We start from the raw sequence: 17,500 nt of genomic DNA on the forward strand, positions 1-17,500 counted from the left end.
AATAGATTATAAATCTAATTGTCACAAACACCTAAGCAAGAAAACGCACATAACGTTTCTTCCCCGCAGCCCACCAGCGATCCACTAGAGCTGATTAACTATCAGGTATAAAAATTACTACCTAAGCTACCAGAATATTACTAGGTTTTATGAAAATGATCTCCGATAGCTTCATCCTCAAAATGGAATTCGAACAGAGATTCTCTTATTATGAACAGTTGCCTTCATTAATTCTGGTACACTGACGTCTGCCTAGCTTCCCATGAAGTGTACCAGAATTAATGAAGCCAACTGTACAAGGCAGTCGTTCTTCCAATTCGACATCTAAAGGAAAATGTAAATATTATGCTTACCTTTACCTCGAATCATCATTGATAATAAGTACAAGATGACATATTACAGAACGGTATCAAAACTGCTTCTAAGTTTCCAAGGTTTTTAAAGGCCACTCATGAATGGTAGAGCCAAGGGAGAGTGACAATACCCTAGCTAGCAGGACAATAGAGACTGGTTATCTATATAAATATGAACAGTGCCTAAGCCCCTCTCAACTCACGCTAGGACCAGGGAGGGCCAGGCAATGGCTGCTGATGTCTAAGCAGGTAAAACTATAGCCTCCCCCAAATGCTCCATCCTTAGCTCACAAGGATGGTGAGATTGCAGAAACAATAAACTATCAAGCTTGAGCGGGACTCGAACCCCTGTCTTGCAATCGCCAGACAGGGACGTTTCTAATGCGCCACCACAAGTCCAAAAAACTGATACCAAATATATAAACAGTAACCAAAACGTTATATACGTAGCCTTGTGTCGTAACAAATTGTCTCTTTATCCAGAGACAGCCAGACAGACAGACAGACCTGTCATTCTGAGAGCAGCGTCATCAATCACTGTCGTGTTCCCTTGTATTCCAGAATAAGGTAAAGGCCCATTATCATCTGATTAATTGATCACAGCATCAACGGGATGCCGACACTGCCTGCCTATCTATCGCCTTTGTCTTCCCAAATACAAAAGACGGAAGATGAACAACGGCTGTCCTTTCTATTCTGCGATGAATAGCTGCCTCGATAGTAACTATCCGACAGCGCAGATTCAATCTGAGATTGGAATTATTCTCGGGTTGATAAGTTACCGAATGAGGGCATTTGGAACAAAGTAAAATAATTAAGTATTCATGGTAAAACTTATATCTGACATTAATGATTATGCCATACATGATTTTTTTTCACTAACTTTACACGTCAAGTATCTCACTTTCTAGGATACCAAAAAACCGGTTATAATATGGCTTTGAGAAGTTAATATTCACTTAATTTTACTTCCAGTAATATTTTTCTATGTAGACTTTGACTCTATAAAAATTACTTGATTTTGAAGATTAGATCCAACAATTTAAAACAAAGAAGGACAAGGAAAAAAATGAAAAGGGGAACATAAAACACTGCAGTTCCCTTAAATGAACAATAAATAACATTGAATACAGTAGTAAACAACCAAAAAGAACTGATTAATACGTTGCGAATAAGAAGAAAAAGATGACAAACAACTAGAGTAAACTTGTAGGGAAATTCAATTAGCAATTATGTGGATATGTGACTTGAAAAGGAGGGCCCTTTGTCCTTAATGAGGGGAACACTCCGAAAGCCTTCCGTTTGAAGGACAGACGGTCAGAGAGGGTCACACTTGTAAGCTAATAACCACTTAGGCCGCCATTGAAAGACGAAATAGACCAGGTAATGATTATGGGGTATGAAGAGGAGAGTCACTTGAATTGTTCATTACTTCGAAGGTAAGGGATCATATTAGAAAATAATTCAAATTTCAGATATATATATATATATATATATATATATATATATATATATATATATATATATATATATATATCTGTATATAAAAACACACACGCACACTATATATATATATATATATATATATATATATATATATATATATATATATATATATATATATATATATATATACTGTATATATACAGTATATATATGAATGTCGTGAAATATACAAAATTTTGGCCACATGTTCGGGGCTGAAAACTGTGAAACCATTCTCTATTATAATAGAAATCTATTAAATTAATTTCTATCAAAGAATTACAATGATTAACAGCTCATGTATATAAACAAATATTTCAACAAAACGAGGGAATTTTGACCTTCTGATGGCAAGATCTTGAAAATTTCATGGTAGACCTTTCGGGTAAAGGAGGTATTAGTAGGGAAAGCAGACTTTTGAAAGGTTATGCATAAAGGGTTCTTTTACTTCTAATTGCATTAACATTATTGCTGATGGTATTGCTTTTGGTTTTGGAGGTAATTTCGTATACAATTCCTTTTCTTTCTTCAGTAGTTCTAGACACACTACTTTCTTATGGTCTTCAATTCTTTCTGAACTGTTCTATTAACAATACTAAAATAGATTGCAAACATTTTTTCTCTCTCTCAATTGTCCAATATCTATCATATATTATATAAATATATATATATATATATATATATATATATATATATATATATATATATATATATACATATATAAAAATATATATAGTTCACCAAACTTTCAACTGGGCTCCATAAGACACTAGAAGAGTTTGAAGACCCAGGCCTACATGGCTGAGGACTATGAAGCGTGAAGTAAGGGATGATGAATGGAGAAGTATTGATTTAAAAGCTCAAGATAGAGACGACTGACGAAATCTAACTGAGGATCTATGCGTCAATAGACGTAGGAGATGATGATGATGAGATACATATGCAATATATATATATATATATATATATATATATATATATATATATATATATATATATATATATATACATATATTTATATATATATATATATTTATATATATATGTATATATATATATGTATATATATATATATATATATATATATATATATATATATATATATATATTATCATCATCATCATCATCACCATCATCCGTTACTAGTCCACTACAGAACAAAGGTCCCAGACGTGTCCTTCCACTTGCGTTTGTTTGCGGTCTTTTTATACTGGTCCACACCCACAAACGTTCTTAGTTCGTCAATCTATTGTTTTCTCTTCCTTCCACTGCTTCTTTTGCAATATCCAGGGACCTATTCTGTTTTGTTTTAATGTCCAACTATTGTCTGTCATTCTCGTTATATGTCTTACCCATGTCCATTTCTTTTTCTTACATATCAGAATGTCCTCTACTTTAGTTTGCTCTCGTATCCATATTGGTCTTTTTCTGTCTCTTGGTGTTATTCCCATCATTAGTGTTTCCATAACTCTTTGAGTTGAATCTAGCTTATGATCTAAGGCCTTAGTAAGACCCCAAGTTTCTAATGCAAAAGTTAAGACTGGTAGGATGACCCGATTAAATACTTTTCTTTATAGAGAAAGTGACATTTTAATTTTCATAACCTAACGTCATAATTTCCATCCCATGCTTATCCTTCTTTTAATTTCGGTTTCGTGTCCTGGGCAAATGCTTACTGATATATATATATATATATATATATATATATATATATATATATATATATATATATATATATATATATATATATATATATATATATATATATATATATATATATATACATACATGTATATGTGTGTGAGTGTGTATGCATGTGTGTTTTCCGTATGCATGAATACTGAATACAAATTCCTATCATATATGTGCCCAAAATAAAATGGCTGATGGAAATAAATGAAAATAAATATTTAATGAAAAACATTCCACCAACCCGAATAAGAAAAAAGAAGATTTCATAACTAAAAAAAAACTCATTTTCATTCTTGTATCAGGATAGCGTTTGACCCAGTCCCCCCTGGACACTAAAACCTTATCACTATCTTCGACACTGCAAATAGCAGGTCTTTTGTCATCTTTGCTGACGTCCGGGCCTCCGAGAATAACTTTGCCTGCGACTTCTTTGAAGCGTCCGGAAATCTGTCAAAATTCGGCAGGTCCAGTGGAGGAGGAGGAGGAGGAGGAGGAGGAGGAGGAGGAGGAAGAGGAGGAGGAGGAGGAGGAGGAGGAGGAAGAGGAGGAGGAGGAGGAGGAGGAGGAGGATGTCAGGTGATGACAGCCGACGAAAAATTTCCCGAACAGGGGAATTCGACGTGGCGTTTAAACCTCTTCTCTCCTACCCGTCTGTGAACCCCCCCCTCCCCCCCCCCCTTCTCCTCTCTTCCCTACTCCCCTCTTCCTCTTCTTCTCTTGTAGATGCTCAGATGCCTCCGCTTTGACGAGTCGGCAACGCCAAAAGGCCAAAGGAAGATAAAAAGATAGCGACGGAAGAGACAAAGGACAACCAAAAGACCAAAAAAAAAAAAAAAGAAAAAAAAAAGGTTAGAAAATTCTTGCAAAAACTGGAAAAGGAATGATGAAGGTTAATGCTATTTGTGTAATAATAAAATTCTTTCGTATCAGGAATACTTATCTGTTTGCCTTTATGCATAATTCTAATATACATGTATGTATATATGTATGCGTGTACAGTATATACATAAACATACGCTTTTACACACACACACACAGAAAACCTCAAATCATTCATTCATTCATTACACACACAATATATATATATATATATATATATATATATATATATATATATATATATATATATATATATATATATATAAATTATATATAATATATATTTATATATATATAAATATATATATATATATATATATATATATATATATATATATATATATATATATATATATATATATACACCATGCTAGGCAGTATATCTTAGCAATTCATGTTTGCCAACGGTTATATAAGCGGATGAGCAACCTGGTGAAGTAACGAGAACTTTGGGTGTGGAGGAAATGCCCCCTTAAATCTCAAAGACGTAATTGTCAACAGGGTGACGGATTGAGTTTAAGGCGATAGACAAGCTGTCTCTGGTTTATACACTTGATGACTGGCGGATGATCTTACCGGAATTAGTATGGACCGGCAGGGGTCATTTCTCTTAGTTAGATAGGCACTGCGCATCACAAGGAACGGGCTATCCTTTGATGAATCTAGCCACTGAATCCTCTATGGAGTTAGTCAATCTATGGAAATCAAATGCCTGCGAAATCTAACTGAGGCCCTTTGAGTCAATAGGCGTAGGAGGAGATGATGATGATGATGATGATGATGGTGATGATGATGATGATGATATATATATATATATATATATATATATATATATATATATATATATATATATATATATAAATTATATGATATATATATAAATATATATATATATATGTATATATATTTATTCATATATTTATATATATATATATATATATATATATATAAATATATATATATACATATATATATATATATATATATATATATATATATATATATATATATATATATATATATATATATATATATATATATATATATATATATAGTTGTCAAGGTATGACATTGAGATTCACAAATGCATCGCTTATTCAAACTTCGTCTTCTGACAACTAACCATCTCTTTGAAAGGCAACGAACATTTGACACTAGCCGAGTCTATCTCGTATCATATGCGAATTACTTATCAATTCAGATTATTTCCATATATTATTTCGTCTGAGTCTTTTAACTATATTTATGACATTTCAGGACGGAATGGCGTTCAATCGTTTAAATAACTTCCTAAGGATGAATCACTTCAATTTCGGCTAATATATTTCTGGCGAAGTATAAATCATGTCAATTTGTAATATTTCTAAAGTGTCATTTTTACTGCATATCTATTGAAAACCTTCATGTTACTTTAGAAGGAAAGGGGCAATAGAATTAACAAATCAGTTTAATTATTGTTTAAATGAGAGAGCTATAATTAAAAACCTAATCGATATATCTGGCAAAATAGAGCAAACTGGCAAAACAGTTACTCATTCAACTAAAAATACAGAACAAAATGAGTTGTATGTACAAATTTCTATTAGTTTGCTACATTTTTCATATGAATACAGTATACTTATAATTCTTAAAAATTCATCTATTGCTTCTTTTTATATGCTCTTCAACTAACAATAAAGAATATGTGGTGACTCAACGTAACAAACGAATAGCGCCACAACAAAAAATATATAAAATTTAGGCTACAAGCATCCAAAGAAAGATAAAAATGTAACAGCAAAATTGAGAATGTGGAACTATAGAACTAATGGATAGATAAAGTGAATGAGCACGAAATAAAAATACATTACTGAGTTTATTATTGGAAATACTTATTTTGATAACGGTCATCTAAAGAAAATATATGAGAATCATTAACAAAAAAGATAACTATTTTAGAAGGGACGCCAGATCAACCTGGCCACTTAGAATTTGTGATTTTGAAATCCACAGGACAATAAAATAAACCTAAATAAAGTCTCTATTGCATAAAACAAAATTTTTAACAAAATAATATAAAACTCTCTACGACTCCATAATGAGGTCTTCAATATTCATAGGATCAGACTTAAAATTATATTCACGAATAGCTGTAAGAATAATTCGAAAATATTTTCGGACATGATTGATGTAAAAGTTCGGTTCGTAAACTACCTATTCTTCATGAGTTTACTTGAATCTAATGAACACTTAGACCTTCAAGAATAGCCACTTTTACATACACAATATATCAATGCCAAACCGCTTACAAAAAATTTCTCTATATGTATATATATATATATATATATATATATATATATATATATATATATATATATATATATATATACACACACACATATATATATATATATAAATATATATATATATATATATATATATATATATATATATATATATATATATATATATATACACACACATATATATACATATACATACATACATATATATATATATATATATATATATATATATATATATATATATATATATATATATATATATATATATATATATATATATATATATATATATATATAGTATATGTGTGTATGTATGTATATATGCCGAACAGGAACTGCATTGTTGAAACCAAATTATATTTCTAACAAATAATAAGCAACGCCCTTTAATCATGAACCAGAATATCCTAAGTTCATGACGAAGAATTTAATATTACTATATGACGCTAGCTAGAATAGTCACGGGTTGGAATACGCTAACCTGCGAGATGATAAAAATGAATTTTACATTTACATTATATTCATAAAAGGGTAAAATCAATTTATTTTTAAAATTACTTCCTACAACTCACCCTCACTTCCAAGTTCTGACATTTAAAAGTCATCTTTTAAAAAATAAACACTAGAATGGTTAAATTTATAAAATACCTCTAAAATATGCATGCTCAATATCATTATACATTTATATTTTACTTACCTGTTCGCCAAGTTCTCTCCGTTATAAAGGATCAGGTGTGAATCTGAAAAAAACCGAGAAGTTAACATCAATGATTGACATTCTCATATAGAAGATAATTTAACAAAATACACCGATAATCTGAATTACTCAATATGTCATGACTTTGAAGCAAGAGATAGAAATGCATATCAGTGACGGTTTGTCAAATTTAAAACGATTTTTAAAGTAGTTTCTTTAGCTTAATCAAAATTAAGAGAAGGATTTATATAAGAGGAAAGAGCAGGAACAAACAAATTTTCACATTTTCGGGGATTATTTAAGTAACTTTAACTAGAACAATATTACCAATAATATTACAGCTTAAAGGATAGTATGAGGAATAGTATATAAGATTTTGAAAACTCGCCCATTATAATATCACAGTAATATATCTGCTTTGTATAAGGGTAAGCCCAAAAACACCGCAATCGTTTGTAGGCATGAAAATATTAATTCAATGCTTTGAAATTTACTTTCCCAAAGAAACTGGACCAATTTCAGAATGCTGTAAAACACAGACATAAAGTATTGTCATATTTTCGCTAATTTAATTTCTAGAATAGGTTAATATAAGAATAATATTGATGAATATAAAGGAAATCCGGGAACTTATTTCTAATTATACAATTCTTTTTTTTTTTTAAAGTATACTATTTTAAGGCTACAAAATTATATATTCGCTAAACAAATAATAATGTCCGAAGAATTCTCTTTAATCATTTGTCAATAATTCTTGGAATAAAAAGGATCGCATCAATAATTTCAAATTAACTTCTTCAACAACCATTGTCTTCCATACCTTGTAAATATATAATTCTGTAATATCTAAAACTCAAGTCAAATAATATTGATAATACACTGTTAAAAATTTGCCGTGAATAAGCTGCAAATCCGTTTTAAAAACGAATATATTAACGTGAAGGGGTTGATACTACGGTCACCTACCCGTAAAAGATAATAACGAAGTAGGGTGAAAATTACGGTCGCTTGTACGGCTGAGAACAGTATAGTTTTACGGAGAATATCCGATTAAAATTTACGTTTTTTTTTTTTTCCTTTTTTAACAGTGTAGATATGGACATTCATGATAACTCGCTTAAATACAATAAAATAACAGAAAATCTTCCATTTCATTCAAACTGAAGGAAAGAAATAATCAAGAAATATCACCAAAGAACATAAAAGACGGAAAGGAAGGAATACCGCATAAGACACACCAAAATGATCTTCGTAAACAGCGTTAATAACCCCAAGCAACAACGTATCACCTCGGAGGCGCTAAAGAGAGAGAGAGTCACCATTAATTTCCCCCGACCGAACGTTAGCAGGCGATGACGTACGACGCACTAAAGGGAGCACTTACAATAGTGCCAAGAGGTCAATAGTGCCAAGAGGGTATTAAAAGACTAAACAATGCCTGCTGTCAAACGCATTTACGCCTATCAATTACCGCATCTTGCGCGTGCGCGCTTCGGTAACAATAACACGAGTTAACGTAAGTGCGATAGGGTTGTTACGGCCGGCGCGGGAGACCTCTTTAAAACTTATGCAGAGAACTTGGAGTCATCGGGGAAATTATAGCAGCAATACCACAGTCATCTCAGCGCCGCTAGGCCGAATTGCTTGCCAAATTGGCGCTTGTTTCTCTAGCGCTCCTTTCATTTATTTGAAGCGGGGGATTAAGAGAAAAGACGGAACGAGATGTGGAATAACTTAAGTTAGTATTAGGATGAGAAGCGGAGAGAGAAATGGAATGACGGAAGGAAGTATCATGAGAAGTTACAGAATAAGATGTGGAATGATCTGAGTTTAAGAGAAGCTGTTATTTCAAATAGCCTCATCCAATTACGGTTTATTTTTCTTGAATTATGATTCTCAGTTAATAGCAGCTCATGTATATATTGATTTTTGCTTGTTATTTTTTAGGCATTGTATTATCTTACCCTCAGTTAAATGATGGTGTTAAAAGCGAAAATCAGAATAGTAATTCCCGACCGATAGGACTTTACGGACCATCCCGTAGTCGGACCAGTCTTTTCGTTCTGATTAAAAATAAATGGCCAGTGGCGAGAGAGAAGCTGACCCCGGGGTGGATTTTGAAATGTTTGATATAAGAACTGTATTGTAAGGGTATGCTACGCAAAAGAATAAAAGAAGTCTGTATTCTTTTGGTTATTTATTCACAATGATAAACTTTACTCTGCTTCCGAATTAATGCAATGTAATGCTTGACCCTCATCAATACAATGATTTCATAAAAATGTTTAATTAACTAAACATACATCCCCTTACAGAGCATCCAACTGGAAATGATGTACTTGGATCTTTCACGGTTCTCAACTTTCGAAATTAGAAAGATGAAAACGGACGAAGAGGAAGATGTACACGAGGAAGAAGAGAAGTATAAAAGATATCGTTTGTTCCACCGGTAAACGAAGTAATTTACACTTTTTTAAACGAACAATGTTTCAGCTCATTGGATATGTTTGAACGGGAAAATAAAGATTGAACACCACCCAAAAATCCGATGGCAAAAGAGTGTGTGTGTGTGTGTGTGTGTGTGTGTGTGTGTGTGTGTGTGTGTGTGTGTGTGTGTGTTCGGTAAACACACAAATCCTCAAGGATGTCGTAATACACGTGAAATGTTCTTTCAAAAATCTTCTTACTTGCTTTGCTATTCTGTTCTGTGCTCCACCTTTGTTTACAAAATTTTCTTTTGTACATTATTCTTCTGGAGATTTCCAAGTTTTTAAAAGTTCCACTGTCAAGGCACATTGGGGATTCTTACCAAGCAAACTAGTAATGAACATTTATTATATCACCCACTTTTCGTTTGAACATAACTGAAGAAAAGTCTGTGCAATGTCTGGGAAGGGTGTAAAAGGATACTTTGGGAATGAGGGCATAAAACCTTATTATTGAACTCTCTCTCTCTCTCTCTCTCTCTCTCTCTCTCTCTCTCTCTCTCTCTCTCTCTCTCTCTCTCTCTCTCTCTCAGAAAGTATAGAACAAATAGAAATGTGCTGGAATATGAGGGACGAATATCTATTTCTCTAGACTTCTCTTTAGCTCCCCATTCCCAACAAAAAAAAACTGGAGGATGATTGGAAAAAATATGAAATCTAGCAAAGTTGGGATCTAAAACTCTTTCTCCAGCTAATCCTTCCACGATCCTGAGTGTAGATATAAATGATTTGGTTGCTACTTTCTATGACACGTCAAACATTTTAATTGACGAAATGAAAAAGGAAAAATGAGGTTAATTAAAGAAAAGACACAACGAGGTGATACGTGGGAGAGTGGCTTGGCTGAAGGAAAATGGATTGCCACAGATGTGTTTAGTCTTTGGCTGTTTGATACAGAATTGTGGGAGATGCTCTATTAAGGAAAGTAGCAGTTGATAAAATGTGAGGAAAGATAATAGGTAATGATTAGAAGGGGGAATAGTTAATGATTAAATATAATACAATATAATACAAATATAATATAATATGTGTTGATAACTAAAAGAATGTTTGGAAGATTGAAAGACGTGCACGTGTTTAGGGGTATGGCTAACGGTATGTCTGATCATTTTTTGGTGGAAGGAAAATTAGTTGTAGCAAAAGAGTGGGGGAATAGAGTAGGTGGATGTAAAAGGGAGCTAGTGATGGTTGAAGAGCTAATAAAACCGGGGGTAAAAAGTAAATATCAGGAAAGGTTGAAAATGGCATATGACGAGGTGAGAGTAAGAGAAACTGGTAATTTAGAGGAGGAGTGGAAGTTAGCAAAAGAAAATTTTGTTGGGATTGCAAGTGATGTATGTGGCAAGAAGGTTGTTGGAGACAGCATGAGGAAGGGCAGTGAATGGTGGAATGAAGGAGTGAAGGTAAAAGTGGAAGAGAAAAAGAGGGCTTTTGAAGAATGGCTGCAGAGTAATATTATAGAGAAGTATGAAAAATATAGAGAGAAAAAGGTGGAAGTAAAGCGCAAGGTACGTGAGGCAAAGAGGGCAGCTGACCTGAGGTGGGGTCAGGGACTGGGTCAGTCATATGAAGAGAATAAGAAGAAGTTTTGGAAAGAAGTGAAGAGAGTAAGGAAGGCCGGCGCAAGAATTGAAGAGACAGTGAAAGATGGAAATGGAAGGTTATTAAAAGGAGAGGAGGCAAGGAAAAGGTGGGCGGAATATTTTGAAAGTTTGCTGAATGTTGAGGATGATAGGGAGGCAGATATAATTGCTGTTCCAGGTGTTGAGGTGCCAGTGATGGGAGATGAGAATGAGAGAGAGATTACAATAGAGGAGGTGAGGAGAGCACTAGATGAAACGAGAGTAGGAAAAGCATCTGGTATGGATGGTGTGAAAGCTGAGATGTTGAAGGAAGGGGGTGTGACTGTACTTGAATGGTTGGTGAGATTGTTTAATGTGTGTTTTGTGTTGTCAATGGTACCAGTAGATTGGGTCTGTGCATGTATTGTACCACTATATAAGGGTAAGGGAGATGTGCATGAGTGTTGTAATTCAAGAGGTATTAGTTTGTTGAGTGTAGTTGGAAAAGTGTATGGTAGAGTACTGATTAATAGGATTAAGGATAAAACAGAGAATGCAATCTTGGAAGTACAGGGTGGTTTTAGAAGAGGTAGGGGTTGTATGAATCAGATTTTTACAGTTAGGCAGATATGCGAGAAATATTTAGCAAAAGGTAAGGAGGTGTATGTTGCGTTTATGGATCTGGAGAAAGCATATGATAGAGTTGATAGGGAAGCAATGTGGAATGTGATGAGGTTATATGGAGTTGGTGGAAGGTTGTTGCAAGCAGTGAAAAGTTTCTACAAAGGTAGTAAAGCATGTGTTAGAATAGGAAATGAGGTGAGCGATTGGTTTCCGGTGAGAGTGGGGCTGAGACAGGGATGTGTGATGTCGCCGTGGTTGTTTAACTTGTATGTTGATGGAGTGGTGAGAGAGGTGAATGCTCGAGTGCTTGGACGAGGATTAAAACTGGTAGGCGAGAATGATCATGAATGGGAGGTAAATCAGTTGTTGTTTGCGGATGATACTGTACTGGTAGCAGACACAGAAGAGAAGCTTGACCGACTAGTGACAGAATTTGGAAGGGTGTGTGAGAGAAGGAAGTTGAGAGTTAATGTGGGTAAGAGTAAGGTTATGAGATGTACGAGAAGGGAAGGTGGTGCAAGGTTGAATGTCATGTTGAATGGAGAGTTGCTTGAGGAGGTGGATCAGTTTAAGTACTTGGGGTCTGTTGTTGCAGAAAATGGTGGAGTGGAAGCAGATGTACGTCAGAGAGTGAATGAAGGTTGCAAAGTGTTGGGGGCAGTTAAGGGAGTAGTAAAAAATAGAGGGTTGGGCATGAATGTAAAGAGAGTTCTATATGAGAAAGTGATTGTACCAAGTGTGATGTATGGATCGGAGTTGTGGGGAATGAAAGTGATGGAGAGACAGAAATTGAATGTGTTTGAGATGAAGTGTCTGAGGAGTATGGCTGGTGTATCTCGAGTAGATAGGGTTAGGAACGAAGTGGTGAGGGTGAGAACGGGTGTAAGAAATGAGTTAGCGGCTAGAGTAGATATGAATGTGTTGAGGTGGTTTGGCCATGTTGAGAGAGTGGAAAATGGCTGTCAGCTAAAGAAGGTGATGAATGCAAGAGTTGATGGGAGATGTACAAGAGGAAGGCCAAGGTTTGGGTGGATGGATGGTGTGAAGAAAGCTCTGGGTGATAGGAGGATAGATGTGAGAGAGGCAAGAGAGCGTGCTAGAAATAGGAATGAATGGCGAGCGATTGTGACGCAGTTCCGGTAGGCCCTGCTGCTTCCTCCGGTGCCTTAGATGACCGCGGAGGTAGCAGCAGTAGGGGACTCAGCAGTATGAAGCTTCATCTGTGGTGGAAATGTGGGAGGTTGGGCTGTGGCACCCTAGCAGTACCAGCTGAACTCGGCTGAGTCCCTGGTTAGGCTGGAGGAACGCAGAGAGTAGAGGTCCCCTTTTTTGTTTTGTTTCTTGTTGTTGTCGGCTACCCCCCAAAATTGGGGGAAAGTGCCTTTGGTATATGTATATACAATACTGATTTGAGTTACAGTAGAGAAACTAGAACAAGATAAATAATTTATATGTCTATGTCTAAAAAATATCATGCAATATGAGAAAGACTACGGCTTTAATGGTCAATATAATGAAAGGCTGGAAACAGTAGATTTGAAGATGTATTTACTAGTAAATTATCTCAGACGACGGTAGAATGAGAGATGAGGTGATCCACACAATATTTGAAGCAAGAAAGATAGCTTAATATTTGCAAAATAATCTAATGAAAATTCGAATATCTATGAAAATTTTTTTTTGAAATGTATGGAGTGAAGTAAGGATCAAGAATATACATAAAAACATTTTGAAGGTACTGAGATGGATGATTTGCTAAGTATAAAATAAAGAAACTAGAAAGTTAGAAATGTATATGTACTCAGTAGATGTAAAAGTAATAGCTCAGTTTAAACAGTGTCTTGGAATCATTCTGTATGTGGTAAGAAAGAAGGTTAATAGACTACAGTGGAATGCCACTATGTATTTAGGGTAGTTGGACGAAGTACTGAGAGCCTTCTTTGTATATTTATGAAGTGGCTAATGTTGTGGGGTTCGTCTATGATTCAGACATCATATTTAGTATGTGGTAGTGATCTTGTTTTGTGATTTCTACTTATCAATATATATATATATATATATATATATATATATATATATATATATATATATATATATGTATATATATATATATATATATATATATATATATATATGTATATATAAATATATATATACATATATATATATATATATATATATATATATATATATATATATATATATATATATATATATACACACACACAGTATATACACTGTATATACTGTATATGTATGTATATATAAGTGTGTGTGTGTGTGTGTGTGTGTAATCTTTAAAAGAAGGCAAAAATTAGTTTTACAGTGTTCATTTCAATACAATAACCCAATCCTACCATTCCAAATGCAGTGTTAAATCAAATCTCGTTTTACAGAATATTCTATTCAAAACTGCAACTTAACAGTTCATACAGGACGAAAAAAATTAATGCCTCCTTCCACTTGCAGTGTAAGATACACTTCTTTTTACAAAATAAAGTAAACTTAAGAACAGGGTAAAAAAATCATCAGTGAAACTTGTCTAAATATGCCATTCCAAACTTACCAACTTAATTAACAACCTACTTATTAGATATGTTTTGGCATAACGGGCTCATTAAGCTGTTTAGCTGCCTTGCATGCGAGTGTTAATAACGCTGAAATTATGAGTTTTAGTGGTAGTTACCATTATGGTCTTTAATGCTACCACGAACATTACATTCTGGGCTCGCGCTTTCGCAATGATACATGCGGTCGTGGTCATTACGTTATGGTGGTAGTAAGAACAGTGAACGACATTCAGAAAATGAATTAATCTAAAAGCTGAACGGATTTTATAAAAAAATATGCAATTTTTAATATGACGTTTCTTCATAAAATGTAATCATTTAAAAAGAAAAAAAGGAGATATAAAACTTCATAGGAAAAAAACTCAGCTTTGCGTTATATCTGGAATATTTTATAGCCTGTAATGTTGCACGGTCCCCGCCTGTAATGTATGGCGTATTGGTAAAATAGCCCATCGGAGATTATTATCAGATAAAGTAATGAACTTCGTTATGGGTCTTTTATGACAGGGGGGCGATACTTTCTTTTAATACTCATTTTTATACACACACTCCCACAGTCAATTTACCCTGAGGGGAAAGAAGATGGTTATGCAAAATGGAAACTGACCTTGCATTTTTCAAGTAGGTTCTTTTCCCCTTTAGTGTTGATAATGGAAAATAAGTAGGTAATTAATAAATGATGTTGGCCACCCCAATAGAGGTAAACTTCATATTCTGTATAAATTTTTGCGACTACATACATACCATTATACTGTACTGGTAACCTAATTGCATCCTTACTTGTATAAAGCAAAACCTCAATCAGTGAAAGAAAAGTGAACCACACCAAAAGCTATTATCCCTCCTTGTTAAAAAAAAAAAAAAAAAAACAAGGCAAAATATGAATATTTCATGAAAGTATACTTGACGAAACCCTCCTTGTTAAAAAACAAAGCAAAATATGAATATTTCATGAAAGTATACTTGACGAAAACAATAGGCAGGTACTGATTCCTACCTGGAAAACAATGTTTCCTACTGAAGTAGTGGGATTGGTAAAGTTATGAACATTTCGCGAAAAACAAAAGTTCAAGACCCGATAGACCTTGTTTGCCCCATGCATCCAATTCACCACATGTCAGAATGTCATTCCCCCTTTCTTTCCAAAATTGTCTGACTCAAAAAGTGCATCCAAATAACATGAATATAATAAAAAAAAAACATCCTATTATTTTTTTTTCCATATTAGTACATAATTATACATTAAAAATTTAACATGGACTATTTTTAGTGCTCTCTCCAGGATCTCAAAGACACTTTAAATCATCAGTTTGACAGTTTGAGTTTCCCAGCGTGTGGTCCCAATCAAACCCCTCCCCCCCCTACTGGAAACCTGAAATTACCCCCGGGGTTTGGGGGGGGGGGAATTATCTCCTGGTTGAGAACCCCTATGCTTGACAGTTCAAAATGAGTTTACGCATTGGATTGTCCTTTACAACATATGAATATATCAATTGAAATATATGTTACTTTTTGGACGCATTTATCTCTGCAAGCCTTGAACCTAGATGTGAAATAAATGAGGAAGCTCTTGCTTTCCTTCTAGTAAGAGTAAGGAGAAAAAATGCCATTACGGCCATTACAAAATTATACGTGTCTTGTGCTAGTGACCAATTGATTTTACATTTATATTTGTTTATTTGTGTAAAGTATATATATATATATACTTATATCTATCTGTATACACGCCCAAGTACGCACACGCGCATAAACAGAAGCACACACACACACACACACACACACATATATATATATATATATATATAAACATATTCATAGTATATTCCTTCTTTACTTTCTCACCCTTTCAACGTTTTTTGTTGAGATGTACAGTACTTTCCGAACAACTAGCTCCAGCAGGTAAAACTTCTTTCTTTACTGGGTACTTAACGCATTTTACTCTCTTCCCTACAGAGCACTTGTCTTTAGAATCTCTCTCTCTCTCTCTCTCTCTCTCTCTCTCTCTCTCTCTCTCTCTCAAAACTTTTGTCTCCCCAGACACTCGTCAACAACTCGACAACTTCTATAAAACTCTGGCACCTTTCTTGTCCTATTTATATGACTCACTTTCTCTCCCAATCAGGTCTTATCCGATCCCTTGATACCTGTAGGGGTTAGTCATTTCTGGAAGAACAAAGCGTCTCGATTTTCACCAACTTTTAAAGCATTTGTTTGTAACGATTGCAAATGTCTCGGAAAGATGTAGGAATGTAGTTATTTACAAATCATATATGCTCATGACTTGTTTTAATGTACTGATGTTTGGTTTAATTTTTTTGGCTGATAAAACTTAGTTTTGTGTTATTTTCTTTTTATATTTTTGCCTAACAAAGGAAACACTTCTCGTAAGAATCAAGGTCCTTTAAATATATTTCGAATATATTTACAGGACCTTGGTAAGAATATTACTATCTTGATACTTCTGGCTCATGAACAATGTACGTGGAGATTTCCCTTTGAAAGCTAAAGAAAAATTTCTTTTTTTCGTAAGTTGTGGGTTTATTTCCTTTATCATATATACACGCAAAATTGTGTATTTCATAAAATAAATTTCCATTGACATCAACATATTTTTGTGCTAAAAATGACTAACAAATGTATATTTATTTATGCACGTATCCAATTGCTTAGGGCTTGTGTATGTGCGTGCTTATGCCCGCATTATTATCATTATTACTTGAAAAACAGGATGCTATAAGCCCAAGGGCTACAGCAGGGAAAAATAGCTTAGTGAGGAAAGGAAATAAACTACAAGAGAAGTAAAGAACAATATCAAACATTTTAAGAACAGTAACAATATCAAAATAGATCTTTCATATATAAACTAT

This window comes from Palaemon carinicauda, chromosome 45 (assembly GCF_036898095.1).
Source record: "Palaemon carinicauda isolate YSFRI2023 chromosome 45, ASM3689809v2, whole genome shotgun sequence".
In the NCBI taxonomy this organism is placed as follows: domain Eukaryota; kingdom Metazoa; phylum Arthropoda; class Malacostraca; order Decapoda; family Palaemonidae; genus Palaemon; species Palaemon carinicauda.